At 34.9% G+C, this 13674-nt stretch overlaps 1 pseudogene; it reads right to left on the bottom strand.

The window, feature by feature from the left end:
• Window positions 1-6000: 6000 nt before the first annotated feature.
• LOC111369832 lies at window positions 6001-10167 on the bottom strand (annotated as a pseudogene).
• Between the last annotated feature and the right edge of the window lie 3507 nt (window positions 10168-13674).

Genomic DNA, 13674 nt, shown 5'->3' with positions numbered 1-13674 from the left:
ATAAATCCCCCCCCCCCCCCCCCGGGGTCTCTCTCTCTCTCTAGAAGAACTTGAAACAGCTGGATTGGGTTTATAGTTAATTGTATTATGGGGGAATTAGGTTTGAAGTTTGTTAACATAAGAGAAATGTAATAGGCACTGTGGCCTCACACGTTGTTTCAATTAGTATTACTTAAATGACTAGAAAAAGATATCAATAAAGAAATTAAATGAATTAAATTTATGTAAAACCCAAAAACACAGTGTGGAAGTCACGTCAAAACAAACGAGTTTACTTCAATACTTTGAAATCAATGATTCAATATTATTAATTATTAAATTAGGATATACATAAACCTTGATCCTTAAACAAATTCCTCTAATGTTAAACCTCCATAGGTCACCAACTCGGACAAGCATTAATCCCATACATGGTCTTATCACTTTGCTAAGACGGTGTTTTTGGTAAACACTTAGCCGGACCTCATCATTGTATCCCCCTTTGAGAAGAGGCATCCCTTCTCGAAAGTTATAGACTAATTTGCCAAATTCATTAAAGAGAAATGTCTCGTACTTCTTAACATTCTCTACCTACTCAATGTCTCTTTTTGATACCTATTTATCATTCAAGAGAGGCTATGTTCGATATGTACAATGGGTAAAATTTGTTAACATGCCACCAAATCTTCGAAAGTCTCGAAAAAACACAACGAATTGAATAGGATTGAGGAAGAAAGAAGCAAATCTGTTTCAAGTATAATCCAACATCATATCACTTTCTCCAAGGAGGCAACTTAAAAACATAGAAATGACTTTCCCAAAGTTAAAGAAAAAGGGAGAAGGGAAACAGAAGATTATCATTAACAAAGGGAATATTTCTGGCTTTATTATTATATGAATTCAGAGATAAATGCTGAAAGAGACTATTTTGAAAGAGTTGCCGGACAAAGTTCAGACCTCGACACAACACTCGGCCTTTTCTTGACAAATTTGAGACGGACTACATTTCATGTTAATTTCAATCCATCCTTCCTTTCGGACTTGTTAGCTGGTCTAGAACAAGCTGTCTAGGGTTTAGATTAAAAGAGTTCTATCAACGTTGTGCGAGCCTCCCGCCGGGGCACGGTGAAAAGGATTTGAACCAGGTGACATAAGGTTATGTTGTTCGCTATTCAAGAATTCTTGTTTAGCAGCGGAGGAAAGACTCACTAAACCGGTCCATTCCATGGACCAAGAACAATCGACCAGTGGATCACTCTTGCTTTGATTATGAATGGGCAATTATGTTACTACTGTCTAAATTGGTGATTTAAGATATCATGACTGGATATGATCAGCGTAGTTAATTAATAGGGAAATTATCCAGTAAAATAGCATATTCCGTTTTGAAATGTCACTGCAAGCCTGCTTATAGGTACTGATAACAGCAAAAGTGGCACTATAAAACCCAAAATCTATCAATAGCTGCATCTTATGTAGTAATCATCCTAAGTTGTAAATGCATTCTCACTTCCTCCAGCAAAAAATTAAGCTCCTTAATTCGTTACTTAATTTCAAGACATCACATATATCGAACATAAAAGTTAATGATGGAGAATTAGAAGGGATATTATGTCTATTTAGTTTTCAATTTTAAAGCAAATTTTAGTAAATGTTATTAGTGTTCGATTTATATTACCTTTTATAGCATTTTCTTAGAATAGGGTCTTTGAAACCCTATATATAAAGGGATCTTATGCAATGTAATGAACCTGGAAATGAAATAAAAAGATCGATATTTTCCCCCCTCCTCCTCTTCTATTTCTCCTCTTCTCTCCCACTTCCCTTCTCCTATCATTCTTCCACAGCATCCTACATCAGTTAAGATCATGAACTGCACAGCCATCCCCACCAATTTAAAAAGGTCAGCAGGCTCTCTAAATTTTGGCCTTGATTAGGATGTTATTATTGTTAGCCTTTAATTGTTATAGCTAACTCACATTCAATGAAAGGAAACCAAAAATGACACGACCTCTTATTTAATACGAGATTCCAGATTCGTAAATCTCAACTCTGATAACGATGCACATGTCATCTCAAAGAAAACAGTACAAATATCTTAACTGGTGTTTAGTGGGACTTATTGCAGCTGGTGAGAGGCAATCCAGCTTCTGCCTTGAGTTGTAGAAAACTTACCATCTCCAATTTCCAAATTAGTCCTTTCCTCGCACATTTTGGATCTGTCCTACTGTAAAGATAGATAAATACTGAGCTGAAACATAAAGTGTCATTTGTTAACACTTCACGAACTTTTCACCAAATGTAAGTTCCTTTATATTATTTCAATAAGGCAACATTTATAATGTAATGCATTTGTTTTACTCAAAAAATTAATTACTGTAGTAGCCAAGTATATTGACACATTTGAGAATTTATCACAGTTAAAATTCAGCCATCATCATCACTATAGATAAGATCATTTGATTACATAATTTTCGTGCATAGGAAGATGCTGATGAATAGATGAGAGAGAGTGAATTCCATGATAAATAAAATCCTACTCTCTCTAAAAAATATTTTCGTATTTTTAAGAAAAATATTGTCACTTGACTAGAAGTAGGAAAATATTTTTCACAAAAAAAATATCAATCAAACGATAAAAAGTAGAAATTTGAGTGGAAAATAATATTCTTCATGAAAAATATTGATTATCAAACGCACTGTAAATGTTATTAATCTTTATACATTATCATATATCCTTAACTTTTTTTTCCAGCATATTTTTACTTTTAACATTTCATTGATCAGAAAATCTTATCCTTAATCATGACTTTGTCCAAAAATATTGAAAAGTATTTTAAAATGAAGGTGAAATATTTAAACATTGCTTGAGCCCCATTTTGAGAGAATAAATACATTTTTGAATGGTCATTTTTAGGGAATGTGTGGTTAAAAATTAAGAAAATTTTTCAATTTACGTGTAATATTATTTTATTGGAAAATGTATGGTTGAAAATGAGTTTTGAAAAAATATTTTCAAAAAAATGAGACTCAAAAAACCCCTTAACCGCATTTTTTTTTCATTATTATTTATTATGTTTATTTAAAAAAATGGGTAAATGAGTTTTTTTATTCTATCTTAAAGAAATTTTTTGAAAGAAGTATTTTATGAATCTTTCATGCAATTATAATGTAATCTAATTATTAAAAATTATGGTGTGAATATTGTTGACCTAGTTTTCGATTAGGGCCACGTGGACAATAAATATCGAACCCACCCGCACACACATAAGCAAAAGTCCAACACGCTGAGACACACAAAAGGGTCTAGAACGGTCTAAAAAAAGCGTGGGAGTAGCTCAAAGGCATGGAACGACAACATTTGGAATCCGAATGTTGAACTTTTTTTTTTTTTTTTTAACGAGGTGTCCCAGCTTGCGCCAGACTATATATCCTCGTCCTTGAACCTCCGGCCCCTCAGCTGCTCAGGGAGGTAAATCGCAGGATGTGCCCTTGTTGGTTCCCAAGCTCCCACATGGCTTTTACTCCTTCCCCAAAGGAAGCCTCCTCCATGGTGATTAATCCACCAATAATTCCTCCTTTATTGGATCAAAGGTTCCCACCAGGAATCGAACTCCCCATGCTTGGTTCCAGAGCCCCCCAATGTGATTGTTCCACCAACTTGGATGTGCCCTGGGGGGCAATCCGAATGTTGAACTTGTATGTAAACTAGGTTGTCAGAAGAGTAAAATGTGTAGTAATTGTTCTTGTATGACATCTTGCATTAGTCTTCCAATGGGAGCATGGGGGTGTTTATGGTAATATGAGTTGAATCGTGACCCTCAGTTGGGAGTAAACATGGCCTCATCTTGTTAGTTTACTTATCTAATCTTAGGCATCATTTTTGACCATCTAGCCTGTTATACATTTATTAATTGGCAGAGCTATCGTTATATTTGACAAAACAAGACACTGCACCTTATGATGGACGTCCCCTCAATCACTCGAAAATGATTCTTGTATAAGACCAGATCTCTTGGGAAAGGTGATGGTAAAGGTGCTTCAAAACTTAGGCCTCCGCACAAGGACCTCGGTATGAACCACCTCGATCAATGCACTTCGATCCTCAAACAGTTGGGCCACGCAGGAGGCTTTGCTTCTAGATGTTGAGTGTTCTTCGTTGGCCTTAAGGCCTCGGTCATGATGCCATGCGGTCTGGCTTAGGTGGGCCACGGGCCCAGTGGATCGACCAAGTGTATCGGTACGTAACAAATATATTTAGCTTGAAGAAGATGAATTCGTCATCTCCCCAACCCAAATTCCAACCCACATAAAAATAGAAACCAAAAGGGTATCAAAGTGATTCCCGTATTCCCCTTCGAAGCTTTCAAATACACTCATGAATTTCTCTCTTTTGAATAGTTTTTTTAGGGATTTAGTGATAATTATTTGGCATGATATGACGAGTATGTGAAAAATGAGTTTGCAGCAAAATGGGATAACCATTCTAGACTATATATTCTTGATATATCAAAAATCATCCGTGGACAATATGACACTTGAAACATATCCCGGGCAAATAATCTAACAAATTACTGGACAATATTATCCATTACAGACCTATGACCTCATTCAAGTTAACTTATTTACTTCACGGTGTTTAGGTTTTTGCGGATGGTGCGGGTGGAAGTGGTGGTTGGGATTGACAGTGGCTGCCGTCGTGGAATGATTGTGGAGATGGGAAAGAAAATTGATTCTTTTCTTTAAGTAGGATTATAATAATCATTTCAATATTTATAAATATTAATTTTTAATCGTTGAATAGATAGATTCCGTCCAGTATGGATCTAAAGTTTGAATGTTAAATACGTTGAGGATCCGTGACCTCACTTTTAAAGGTTGAAGATCTATATCCATACTCCTGCAAAGGTTGGGATCCAGCATTAATTTTCCTTTACAAAATGTTAGATTCAGACACGCATATTGACTGAACGAAGATTGATATGAAATGAGGTGTTTAAGTGACATATCTTTAAAAAAAAAAAAAGGTTGATCCCCAATCTTGAGGGTCCCCACCGTCTCACCTCTAGAGTTTTGCGAGGAAAGTAAATCGCAGGATGTGCCCCAACAGGTCAGGGAACAAGAACTGTCCGTACACTGCATTACACTACTAGGCTATACCCCAAGGGGGCGTTTAAATGACATATCTTATTGTATTTATAGTAGGTATAATTTTTAAGAATGTTTGATTGAGATTAAAATTAAATTTTTTTGTCGATTGTGATAGAAAATTTTGAAATATATGATTGATAAGTTGTGAAACTCATGAAAAATGTGATTAATTATTAATTGTTTGACTTTGACTTAGAGTAAATTCAAATTTTAATTCAAACCAGACATGCATTAAGTTTATGTAGCCAAGAGTTGGCTACTAAAATTATTTTTGACAAAACAAATAATCTATAAATACTATTGTCTACTTTGAAGGGGATGTCGACTGACTGGTTTTTTAATCAGTTGATTGAGCACAATTATCATGTTTTTCTTAAGATCAACAAATTTTATCCAATTTTTTCTATCAAATATTATATAAGATAAATTTTTTAAAACAAATTTTATGTATTTCTTAAGATTAATTCATTATTTGTCCATTAAGATGTGAACATCAAGCACCTCTTAGAGCATGTGTGCGCGGATTCAGGAATTTAATGGATGGATTCTGAAATTTATTAAAGTTCAATTTAAACGTTCTTATTTTTCTTGACAGGAAGTTAGCCTTTCATTTGTAAATTTTAAAAAATGCAAATGAAAAGTACCAATTTAACACTCCAAAAATTCAACAATTCTTTTCAATCCATTTTACACATTGACGTAGAACACAATCATATAAAACTAGATTGAGAAAAGAGGGAGAGGACGACGAAAAAGAAGTAAAAATAATAGCGAATTAAGAGAGAAAATATCAATGTCTAACTATTAGAATGAAGTCCATTTATATAATATTTAAACTAGTCTAATTTAAGTAGAAAAATACAAAAAAACTATCAAATCAAACCATAATTTTATTTCCTAAAATAAGCCTCCAATTTGAAAAGTAGAAAAAAACTAATAATTACTACTAGGATTCCCATCACATTTGTCTTTGCAAATTGGTGACCAGTTTGAGACTGCTGGTTACATTTACACTTGCATATTACAACATGGCGATCCAAGAAACCAGCAGGAAAAAGGATAAATGCAGAAAACATAAATACTGTGCATATATTACCATGGATAGGTTTAAATTATCCATAGCTCTGCTAGAAAGCTTCATCAGGCTTTAGGAAATTATGATATTCAAGCTGAGTCATCTCTCCACCAGTGGCTGGGTCGAACTTGCACCGATAAAAACTGTATACAATTTCACTCACAAATCAATGGTTTGTCTCAGGGTAGTTAATGATAATGACATGCAAACCAAGGAAATTTCGACCAACAGAAATCATATGGTAGAGTTTCGTTAGCTGACCTTCCATCCAAGCCAAGAATTATTACTGTATTCTTTTGATGACCAAATGCCACGATATAGCGGGAACCTTCAATTAAACGAAACTGAGCCACGGACCATTCAGAGCTAAAATACTTGGGGAGTACTCCTGCCAAAACGAAAATTTTATTTAAAGTCCAAAGGCCAACAAAAATTTCCTGAACAACAATCATTCACCCTGAGGCAAGGCAGGATGTCTTCAATATCTATGCCCATGTTCGCATAGCCACAGAGCACAGATAGAATGAAACCTCCCATCCACCCAATCCCGACAGAAAGATTAGATGACCTAGAGTTATAAGGCAATTTCTAAAATCTGGTCGTGCCAATACAAATGAGATATCAGAAATGCACGCATTATTTATAATATTGACCGAAACAGGACGGTTTACAGAGAGTTTTTCAAAACAAATCCCATGTGAAAGGCGGATAATTCCTTTGTGGCAATCAGTTGACATTTGACAAACACATTTCACAAATGAGCGGATTTAGGGATAAATAAAGCTTAATTGTGCGCATTTTCAAGAAATTATCTCCCTCATTCTCCAAGCAGTTATATTATGTCTCCCATTATATATGAAGGGTTGTGTTCATATTATACCCATGCTTTTTCCATATTACTCCTACATCAGATAAGCGGGATGTAGCTGATCTTATCGTCCCACTTTATCAGATAATTGATGCCTTACATAAATAATTTACGATGTATCTGTTTATTGAGCAATAACATTCCACCTGAGGCTAAAATGCAATGAGAGATAAGGGGGTACTATTTTCAGGCTTAATTTGAACCCGTGTTACCTTTAATGAAAGAGAGTGTTGAACTTGGTGAAGTCACAGCAGAATTCGAATCTGAAGGACTGCTTGACCTAGCATTTCCAAGGTTTTCTGCGTTAAACTTGAGGCTGAAGACATGAATGGTACCCTTATCACTTGAGACTGCCAGCCAATGGGCAGTAGGTGAAAACGCTAGGCTGTATATTTCCGCTCTGTTTACACCCCTCCTTACCTGCATCATATTTCTAAGAGCTTCTTTGAGATATTTATATCATGAATGCACAACTTGATTAAGTACAAACAAGCACATTTCAATAGAAAAGGTAAAGTTTTAAGGTTCATCGTGAATGATGCATCCTGAATACTTGTGAAACAAAAATGCACAATTGTTCTTCTTCCCAACTAGTTGCCCATGGATTTCATAAAAAATAAAAAGACAACAGATTTGAAGTTTTAAAAAAGCTTACATAGAAAAAGATCTACAAAAACACAACCCCTCAGTTGCAGCAGAGGTTCTTGCCAATCTTTGTTAACGTCAACAATAACAAATTCTTGGATATCATCAAATCATGCCTTATATATGACATACTAGCTTTTCCAAATTGGAACAAACCAGCAGTAATTTTTTCTATGAACCAAATGAGAGCAGCTACATCTAGAAGCAATCTTCCGTACATTGTGGGGGCTGTTTGGGAGTGATTTTTCACGTAAAAAATTTGATTTTTTGACCGTTATTTCACTACTCCGACTGTAATATTTGACTTTTTCTCTCACAGGTGGCCCACTTCTCATCTAACGATTAAAAAATCAATTCTTAAAATCCCTACCGAACAGGGCCTATAACAACATTAGCATTAGTATCATATCAAGAAGCATAGATTTCCTATCATGGATCCTATATATTATAAAAAATCTTTTGAAGTGAGCTCTAAAATCAAAGACAACAGTCATCTTTGAATCCAACCAATCACAGATTTCGCAAGAGTGACACGATCCCTCCAAACAGTGACTTACAAGAGGAAGATAATCTTATGTGCTTGAAAACTATTAAATTTCCTAAGACCTTTAGATAAAATGGGGTGGAAAATATTTATTGATACATCACAATATATTAGTTTGTCACAATACAGAAGTGCTCTTAGTCAGGATCTGGCACAAGCCTTTCCCATCTACAAAATGATGGATGAACTTTAACACTAGTTAGCTTGAAATTTACACCCTGTTTAGCACAGATTATTTAGAACTCATTTTTTTCCAAATTCATATTCAACCACTCATTTTCCCAATAAAATAATTTTGCATGTAGACCTATAACTTTCCCTACTTTTTAACCACACATTCTCCAAATAAATACTTTTTCACAAAACCTATTCTCAAAAAAATTTACATAACAAAGGCCCTTACTAAATTGCAATGCATTATAAAGCAGCATTTTACTCCATAGTTCAATTTGAACTTTATTTTTTCTAGAGATTTTAAATCCAAAACCACAATTGTACACCAACAAACCCAAGAAATGAATTTAGTAAAGCTTTGCTGATATTGATGCTAGAATGACAACCAACAAGAGGCCAGTACCCTGTTTCGAAGTTAAGATACAGGGCCATATTCAATCAAAAAATGCAAGCTCCACATCTGTACCATTGATCTCAACTAATGGTAATACCACATTCTGTCCTACCGAAAATTTACTATGGAGCATGACATATATTAAACTAATAGTCATTTATTAAAGTACTTTCTTAATCCCTCCCATCAGAATTACATACCATATCAGCTCATAAGTATGAAAATATTTTAAAAACCCATCCCACATGAAACTGGATCATCTGAAGATAAACGGCCTAAAATTTACATGAGCTCCTTTCGAAACCATTTTCACCAACAATAGCATTTCAGCTTTGATAACTTCAATATCAGCTTAAATTATTTTTTATTCCTTGTGATTTATCAAGAGTCCATTTTCTGCAGCAAAAAATCCTGGTCAAAACAATTGATCATCGAACAGAACAAATTAAACTATAACAAGAACTCAAAGTTAAGCACACATAATTTATAAACATCAAAAGCATAAGACTCGTTAACAAAATGCTACCTCCTGTAATAAAGTCCCATCATGTGTATTGAAAAACCGAACCAGGGTCCCCTTTGTGCTGGCAGTGGCAAGCAAATTTCCATCTTGTGACAGCGTAAAGCTCGCAATCCTTGAAACATGAGCCATAATAAACTTAGTCCTATTCGAAGGAAAATGCTCCACCCTAACCTGTCCCTTCTGCAGCCCTGGACACACCAACACAAATGATCCAGCCACATGCGACACTGCACATAGCCACTTAGGGTTCGCAATAGTCTCAATCTTATGCAACAGTTTCAAATCTGCAAAATTATACACAAAAATCTTCTGCTCAAGGACAACCACAATCCGGTCCCTCCTCAACCGAACCCCACGAACCTCCGACCTGAAAAAAAGCTCCCCCAAAGGGATCGCAATTGTATATACGGAACCCGCGATCAGTGCCGGCAGCAAAGCAGCTATAGTCCTGGATGAACGACACGTGGAGGAGCGTTGTCGTCGACCAGTCAATCAACACTGGATTTGTATACGGGTTCGAGACAATTGAATTATTAATAGAAGGCAGGGGACTTTCGTTTACATTCTCAGTAGCAGTTTCTTCATCCGGCGGGCCGGGCGGAAATTGTTGCTGTTGCTCGAGGTATGGCTGAAGCATGGGGGAGAATAAATTCGGGTTAGGGTTTGGATGGGGGATAGCTGCCATGGAGAGGACGACGACAACGACGGAATATGAATGGAATTATTGAAGGTTGAAACCCAACCTTAAAGTCCCACCACTCCGCCCTGGTGGAGGAATGTGTGACAGGTAAATCGCGGAACGCATGTCTATAGGTCAAAAGGTAAGATCTATTTGTACCCTAATGTCCACAAAGAAGGAATATGAATGGAATTATTAAATGTTGAAATCCAACATTAACGTCCCACTACGCACCCTGAAGGATCGTGAGACAGGTTAATCGCGGAAAGTATTTCAATAGACCAAAAAATAAGAGCTATATGTATACTAGTGCTCACAAATAATTTCAATCCATGTTTGAGGAATCGAACCTTCATACGACGACTGTCAGCAAGATTGAGTATACCTCACCCTTGTTCTCTGCACCTTATCTGAAATATGTCTCGGGGGCAAGATGAATGGGATTATTGGAAATATGACAGGGGGGTTCATAACAGAATTTGAAAGAAAGGAGGAGTCTTCGGCAGTACATGATTGGGGTCAATTCAGAATCGTGACCTCGTAGAACGTATGAGAAAGAAATTACAGTTAGGGTCCTCAAAATTAAAAACATCCAATATTTACGTTCCTGATCAATTTTTTTATGGCATATGGATACCAATCTTTCTTTAATTTATGAACATAATCGATTAAACTTATTTTGGTATTGTGAAATTCATAAGTACTATCCACATATTAGTTCTCATTTTCTATTTATTTATAATTTACACAAATTATAATATATTCTCAAACAAACACTGCTATAAGCATTTTATAGGTAGAAAAAACATATGCGTGTTTGGGATAAAATGTACTTGTAGGTATATTAAAACTTTTATGTTTGGATGTCCTCTTATTTTTTAGCAAACCTAATACAACAAATTACTAAAATATCCTTTATATAATTATATTTAATGATTTTAAAAATGTCATATCATTGTTTATAAGTTCTTGTTTCAATCTCATTATCTAAAAATGCATTTTTTCTCAAACATATTTTCAACTACACAATCTTTCAATAAAATAGTTTTACACATAAATTCAAAATTTTCCATATTTTTAATCGCACATTTAAAAAAAATTACTATTAAAAAATATTTTTCCTTAAAAATGGGGTTCAAATAGAAATTATGCAAAAAATGCTGATGAATATCATTATTCTTTTAAATTTGAAAGACGACAAAAGGGATGAAAACTAGAAACAACATATCTGAACTCTAAAAATAAGCCATCTAATTTTTTAGACAAACATGATATTAATATATTTGGTTTATAGGCTCACAAAACGTGAATAGGCGTAGAGATGAAATCAGGCTATTTTGATACTAAAGTAGTATATGATAATTTATTTTAAGGCCAATTGTGTTAAAATCATATTTATTTCTCGTCAAAGGGGAAAACTATAAATTGAAGGAAAAAGGAAAACACGACAATAAAGTACATGAAGTTCTATTATACATGACGAAATATATGAATTCCATCAAGTAGTATTCAGTGTGCTCCGAAATTGAAAGTATTATATTTATCGAAGACCTAAGTGTCATACTTCTCTCAAAGTATGGGGACTCCAACAATAATTTTCCCTTTTCTAGTAACTTGTTCACGGGCTTGTAATTACTAATATTATTTAGGGGCCATTTAGTAATGCTATTGATGCGTGCATAAAGTGAATGACGACGCATTCGGCTTTCCCGGTATGGTAACTAACTTGGATCATATCCTTTTAAGGAAAAAAATTCGTAATTTAGGTGTATTGTTTACACCAATTCACCAATCAGGTTTATAGTTTAAAATTTCAAAACTCAAGTATATATTTAATTAATTAAAAATACTTATTAAATAATGATAATAGTCATAGTTATACTTTTAATGGTAACAAATTTATTTATTGGTCATATATTATCAAATTAAATGGTCACAGATTATTTCGAGGTCACGAATATAAGTCACAGTTTATGTCATCGATCACAAATCCAAAAAATTATAGGTCACAGGTCACATATTTTCAAATTCGATAGTCATATATTACTTTTTTAGCCACAGAAGATTGAATTTTAAGGTCACAGTTTACGGTCATAGGAACTATTGGGTCACAGACATCAAACACACAATCCACCACCAAGTTCACAAATCATCAACACACAACCGTTGCTTGCCACTTGCCCTCACCCTATTACCGTCGCTGTCGCCATCAACACCAACACATCACCACCAACAAAAAACAAAAACAAAAAAATAAAAATAAAAATGACAACCACCACGGCCATTGCTTGCACCAAACCACCACAAACACCAACAAACATCCCTACCCCAGTCGTCCCACGTACAACCATCGCCACCAAGATTACCGCCACCTCACCGCTCCACTACCACGCTGTCCCACCAACAATCACCACCACCACTACAAAACAGCCACCATGGAAACACCATTACCACCATCACACAAAAAACCATCCAAACCCACCACACAACCTCCAGATCCACCTCTACAAAATCACCACCACACAAACACCATCACCACTACCACACATAACACCATCCAAAACCACCACAACACTGCTTCTGCTTCGCCTGTTCATTACAGTAGCACCTCAGTGGAGTTGGCGTCTGATGGAGGGGGTGGATATGCTTCGTGGTGGATCTGCTAGACTGCTTTGCCTCTTCATTACAACACCTCGCCGAAGTGGGTGGATTTGCTTCGCCTCACCGCCACAACTCGCCGAATGGCACATCTAATTTCCTGGGCAAAGGTCGCCATCTTCGCCTCTTGCAGCGGTGCCCATACTATAGCTACGACGTCGTGAACGCCGTCGGCGAGTAATCTCCATGGCGATTTCTTACAGAGAGGGGAGAGATTTTAGAGTGAGAAAGGAAGAAATGGGATTCAATTGGGAAAATTATTAGGGTTTTTAATTGATTGGGTGGATTACCAATATATACACCTGATTTTTGCACAAATAAACTTTAACCCTAAATTTTGAATTTGGAAGTTTAAGTATTTGGATTTATGTAATTTTCCCATCCTTTAAACTAAGCCCAGTAATTGAGCTCATTTATAACAAAAATAAAAATATGGAAATATATTATTTGATTTGAGGCATGTTCGATAGTGTATATAAAAATCAATTTTTTCACCCATTAGAGAGAAAAATAGGTCTCATCTGTGAGTAAAGGTATAAAAAATGACGACTAACTATTGAAAATAATGATCAAAAAATTAATTTTTTGGGATAAAGAATCAGAACCAAATGAAGGCTTAATATATTATGGCTAAAGTTAAAAATTTTATATACAAGTTTCAATAATATATACACACACACACTTGAAAGTAATTGCATTCACACTATCAAAATAAGTAACAAATCATAAGTTGCACACTTTTTTTTTTTTTTTTTAAATCATTTCTTTCTTTTTTGTTTTGTTCAAGTATTGAAGCTCAAAGTAACTTTATAATATAAAATTTAATTTTCTATGGAAAGAAAAAGTGTCTATTTTAATTATTCCATTTAAGATAAAAAAAAAAAGAAAAAAGAAAAAAAGAGAGAAGATAATGCTAATATATTTATATGATTTCGGAAAATTAATTAAGTGTTTATTTGGTAGGAATTTTGTTAAATGATTTTT

This window comes from Olea europaea, chromosome 20 (genome assembly GCF_002742605.1).
Source record: "Olea europaea var. sylvestris chromosome 20, O_europaea_v1, whole genome shotgun sequence".
Taxonomy (NCBI): domain Eukaryota; kingdom Viridiplantae; phylum Streptophyta; class Magnoliopsida; order Lamiales; family Oleaceae; genus Olea; species Olea europaea.
Note: the sequence above shows the minus strand (reverse complement) of the source record. Positions and strands in the feature narration are given on the sequence as shown.